The sequence below is a fragment of the Lutra lutra genome, chromosome 12 (assembly GCF_902655055.1).
Source record: "Lutra lutra chromosome 12, mLutLut1.2, whole genome shotgun sequence".
Lineage (NCBI taxonomy): Eukaryota > Metazoa > Chordata > Mammalia > Carnivora > Mustelidae > Lutra > Lutra lutra.
The window spans coordinates 68,315,112-68,321,111 of record NC_062289.1 but is presented as its reverse complement, the minus strand read 5'-3'; positions in this window follow the sequence as shown (position 1 = coordinate 68,321,111).

Below are 6,000 nucleotides of genomic sequence, written 5' to 3'. Positions count from 1 at the left end.
GCCAATGTGTGGCTCAAACCTGCGGGCCCAAGATCAACAGTCGTTTCACCAGCTGAATCAGCTTGGTGATTTTAATTTAATAATTTAAGAGATTTTAATTTTATAATTCACTAGTTAATAACATAGTCAGTGGTACCATGTATGATGTGATGACATGGAATAATAGGGTTCAAAACTCTCCACAGAGATCCTTCTGGTGATTTTAGCAGTAGCTCACTCTCTGAATCGCTGAATCAGCCCAAATCCTACCTCCCATCTCCCTAAAAGTGATATGTTAGTTCATCACTTTTATAAGCCATTTAATCTATGAGGCTTAAGCCTATGGTTTTCATCCTGTCACACATATAGCCCAGAAGACATTCAAAGGAGTAAGTGAAGCTGCTATAAGAAAACCCCTTCTATTCTCATGGAGTTACTTATTACATATTTTTTCAACATTTCCATCCTGAAAAACTAAAAATAGAATCCATGTTGAAGCCTGTCTCATTCTAGTGTGCTAATTCTCAGCAAGGGGTAATTTTGCTCCTTAAGGGGCCCTTGATAATATCTGGACTCGTTTTGTTTTGTTTTTAAGATTTCATGTATTTATTTAGAGAAAGAAAGCATGCACTGGGGGGAGGGACAGAGGGAAAGGAGAGAGAGAATCTCAAGCAGACTCTCCACTGAGCACAGAGCCCAACTCAGGGCTTTATCTCATGACCCTGAGATCATGACCTGAGCTGAAACCAAGAGTCGAATGCTTGGCCAACTTGGCCACCCAGGTGTTCCTGGCAATGTTTTTTGACTGTCCTGGTATTTTGATTATCATTATTAGCCTCTAGAGGGTAAACATCAAGGATATTGTTAAAACATCCTATAATATTCAGAATTCCCTCCCTGCTGAAAATCCCCCACCCCCACCACAACAAGTTATCCAGCTCAAAATGTCAGTAGTGCCTGGGCTGAGATATCCTGGTCCAGACTGAAAGAAACTTCCCACTCCTTCTCTGCATGATGTCCTTGGCAACCTCTTTATAACAAGGAGTCAACATTCCTGACCAAGAGCTAAGACAGTTGTCTGATAAACTTTAACAGGACCAAATATATTTTTGAAAATTAGTCATCCTTTCCCTGAGATTACTGCCAGTGAAGTTATTGACATTTAATCTTTTCCTTTTAGATTTTGTGTTAATGATGGTGATGACTAACTATTCTATTTTCCTACAAAATGTTCCTAACAAGAGTAAATCTTTGATTTGCTTGCTTGAAACCTTTCCCTTTGTAGCAAGACAGTAATAAAATGAAAGTGCTTGTAACTAAATCATTTTGAGATTTTTCTTTTCTTTTAACAGTAGAAATGAGCTATTTTTTCTAGAGATTTTTTATGTCTAAAAATTACCTGTAAAAACTTATAATACATTTACATGCTTTATCAGTTCCATATTATTGATCATTATAATGATAAATCACAAAAATTGGGACCTTATGCTTCCAGGAAATTATTTTTTAAATTTTTATATCAATTTATAAATATGAGAAATAGGAGAACACACAGAGAGGGTAAACAATAAAGTTTTCTCAAGCATAAAATAGATCATGTTCTATAAAATCCTATGAGGGAAGTGAACTATAGGGGAAGATTAAATGAGAAAAAAAACTGTGAATATTCTATCCCTTACTAAGAGCTCATGCTCACATTTTTTAAATGGAAGATGGTGAATATCAGAACCTAATGTTATTTACATTCTTTTGGATACAATTAAAAGAGTGTTATTAACAGTTTTATTCACTTAAAGTGTCCATTTTTATTTTGGGCCAGAAATTACATCCTTTACAGGGTTTAAGCTTAGGATGAAAAAATCTAGATGTCTACTTAAATATGTTTGGTGATGAATATAGATTTGCAAAAATAGTTTAGGGCGAAAAAATAGACTATTTACAGGTTTATTTCCATGCTTCTAAAAGATTTCTCAGACCTCAGAGTCAACTGACACACTGTCAACAGACAGATTCCCAGACTGCATCTTATACCAGGGACACTCAGAGGGCCAGGGGAGCAATCGGGGAATCTGCATGTTCAATGTTTGTCTCTTGATTCTTAAGGGAGAATACTTGGGGCAGCCTTGATCTCTCCAGCATGATTAAAATATTCATACACCCATTCCTTAAAGGGAAGCCCAAGGGTGTGTCGAGGGTCAAGAATTCCTTTTTCCTTCATTGATCTGACACACTGAGCACATATTTCAGGACAAACATATTGTTGGGGGACCCAGTAGACAATCTGAAGCTGGAACTTGAGCTGGGAGCTTCTCCTCTCCCACTCAGAGTCTACAGGAAGGACCTTCATCTCCTTTTCAGAGGCTTCCGGATATCCGGCAATGTTCAAGGCGGCTGGGATATGTAAGCAAAGCCCAGAGATCTGGATCCAAACCTCTCAATTTGGGAAGCACTTTTGAATAATATGGACTGTGCTTCTTAAGTGTCAATGACTCTAAGGAATCATCTACAGGTCTTGTGAAAGTGTAGATTCTCGTTCAGTAGTTCTGGGTGGAGCCTGAGAGTGTGATTTTCTAACAAGCTCCAAGATGATGCCCCCGCCTCTTGACTACAGACCAAATATTGAACAGGAAGGACTAAGGAGCTTTTAAAAAGTACCAATGCCCTGGTTGATTCTTTTGATCTTATTCTAAAATGTGAGAGGAAATACCTGTGTTCTACCATCTGCTATAGCTAAAAAGAGGAAGAAAAACAAACTATAAGCCATATAGCACAATGGTCTGAAACCTAATCACCTGAATACAGAAGGAACTTAGAATGTTGAGTTATGAATAAGCAGAGAACTTAGGTTCAATCTGCTCTGTGTACACTAGAAGAGTCCACCGAGGGAAGTGACTATTTATCCAAAGTGGTTTCCATGAAGAAAGATGGGATGCCTTCTGCAGACCGGGTTGACAGAAGACCAACTTATCAGAAGGAATTTGGGCCTGTAGCCAATAAAGGAATGTGAATAGGGAGAGGCCCAGAAAGAGGGAATAGTTCTCTCCACCTCCAGGAGCCTCCACGAAATGAGCCTTGGGCACACGGATTCCCTGGAGTCAGTGAAAAGAGTGTCTGGTTTTGATTTCATCAAAGCCTGTCACCAGTCAACATCAGGATATTTCTGGGCAGCATGCGGGGCTCAGGAAATTGCTTACTCCCACCTTTCCTTCCATAAGTAGCCCCATGGCCAAAAGAGGCCTGCTCATGATCAAAGGAGGCAGCTCTTTGACCTTAACATTGTCTCCAGGACCCAAGGTCATGATAGTGAGGGTGATATATGGTTATTTGTTTATCCACCAGCAGGGAAGGCTGGGCATCTCAGACAGTTTATGAACTTTGTACCCAGGAGGTGAGATCCACAGGACTGTGGGGCTTCCTTACATGTAGACAAAAGCTATGTGGAAAGTGGTCCCTAGGACATGGTCCAAGGAGGCACCACTGTTCATGAGGGCACAAAACAGGGTGGTCAGCTTTTGTTGCCTTTCTCCATCTCCAGGGGAGGTCATGGCTCTCCCAACATTCTTATAAACTTTTTCCTCTTCCTCTCTCCCTGGGAAAGCTTTATCTCAAGAGACTTGACTTTTGTAATCAATGGCAGTGCCTTTGGCTTCCTGCTGCTTTTGTTCTCAGTTCTGTTTTGTCTTGCCCTTAGAGTAAGAAATCACAGAAGGATTGTTCCCCAGGTTAAATGCAAGGGTAGGGCACAAGAGGGATCAAAATGCACAGAAAGAGACACACCAAAAGAGTTGATAAATGACTTATATCACCTACTTACAAAACAGTAGGGAGATAATTACCAGGGCATTCCCTGATGATAAATTACAGTGGCCCCTGTTAGCCCTAGCTCCTTCAGTTGCAAGAAAGGGGGAGATAGAGGGAGGTCCCAACTCTAATGGGTACCCCCAAGGAAGAGAACCTGAGAACTGGCCCCAGCAAATGCTCTGATGAGCAAGTTGAATTAGTTAAAAGTCTTAGCACTACAAGACTGGCAAAGAAGCAGTCTTTAGGGAAATTCCATCTTTACTAGCTAGGTTAATTCAAAGACTCTAACTTACAGATGAATGAATCATGCCAAGGAAAAAAAAACTCCAAGTTAAATCAAACTCTGAAATTCTGAAACTGGATGTTACTCATTCTTTGGTGATTGGGAGTGGATTTCAGTCAGCCTTTGAATAAATACTTTATCTTGTTCACATTTTTTATTAATTTAAAAACAAAACAAAATAAAACAAAACAAAATGTATGTGGGGGACATATTAGTGGCATAAAAGCATCTTTATAACAATGTCTCTAGGGATAATGCATTGTGCCTTAGGAATCACTTTTCAGGTCATACTTACATACAGTTAAAAATAAAATGAAACAACACAAAAGATCATCAATTTAGTTTCCCTCCTGCACACGACCACAATTACCTGCCTCCATTTCAAAAAAAAAAACTACTGTTTAGAACTTTTCCTGAGTCCTTCAAAGCATTTTCTCTGCATTTAGAAGCATGCTTCCCCTCTTCCCCTGATGGTTTATGCAAATAGATTTGCATACCCTCTACAAAAATGGTGTCTTATTAACATAATTTTACTGAATGATTTCAACTTGGATGGGGAGAAATCCATCAGGGATCTTAATGATTATTGTCATTCGATTTCAAATATTCAGAGGCAAACAGGCATGCACCTTCTCTTCTGAGGAGTTTGTGGGGAAATACTACAAAAGGAGGCACAAGATCCTTCATTAACACAAAGTCTTGGCTGTTCCAAACTCGAAAGTCAAAACAATCTATGTATAAGTATCAGAGGATGTTGTTTGGACGTATCTGCTATCGCTGGTTGTATATTCTATTAGAACAGTTTCTATTCCAAGGCTTTCCCAGAGGTGGCTCATAGTGCCTTAAGGTCCCACTACCCTCCAGAATGACTGAGTTACTAAAAACCTCATCAGGAGCAGGAGACATTGTTGGGGGTAATAGTATCAATAATAGCAATTAATGTTTATTTAGCACTGACTCTGAGCTGTGTGCTATTATTGGAGCTCTATGTGTTTTATTTCATTTAATCCAAATCCCAAGAAAGTGACTATTATTATCATACTTAGATAGAGGCTTTTTTTAAATGGAAATGATCAAGATCACACAATAAATAGCTTCCAAGATTTAAAGCTAGGCAGTGAGACTAGATCCTAAACTCTTAATTCCTCTGGTACATCTTTCTTTTAACACACTCTCAGTGCCTATGATCTGCCAGATGTGATGCCAAGGTTTGGGGCACAGAGGTAAATGTAACTGCCCCTGGATTGTTGTGGCTATGAGAAGAAATAATGAATGCAAAAGGTTTGGAGTTTTTTGTGATTTTCTTTTTTTGTAAATTTAATTTTTTCCCAGTTTCATTGAGACATAATTTACATACAACATTGTGTACATTTCAGGTGCACAAAGTAATGACTTGAGGGGAGCTTGGGTGGCTCAGTGGGTTAAAGCCTCTGCCTTCGGCTCAGGTCATGATCCCAGGATCCTGGGATCGAGCCCCACATTGGGCTCTCTGCTCAGTAGGGAGCCTGCTTCCCCTTCTCTCTCTGCCTGCTGCTCTGCCTACTTATAATCTCTCTCTGTGTGTCAAATAAATAAATAAAATCTTTAAAAAAAGTAATGATTTGATGCATGTCCATTTTGAGAAATGATTATCATAATAAGTTTAGATAAATATTCATGACCTCAGTAGCAGCTTTTGTGCTATTGTGAGAGCCAGCTTTCAAGATGGCCCCCCAGGATCCCTGCCCTCTGATATCCACACCCTTGGAGAGTGACATCTCACTATGACCAGGGCACCAGCAGGATATCATGGAATGATGGCGTATGATTTCCAAGACTAGGTAATAAGAGACATCGTGCCTTGCTTTCTTAAATCACCTGCTTTGGTGGGAGGCAGCCAGCTATCATGTCATGAGGACATGAGAGGCCCTTTGGAGAGGTCCCAGGGTGAGGAACTG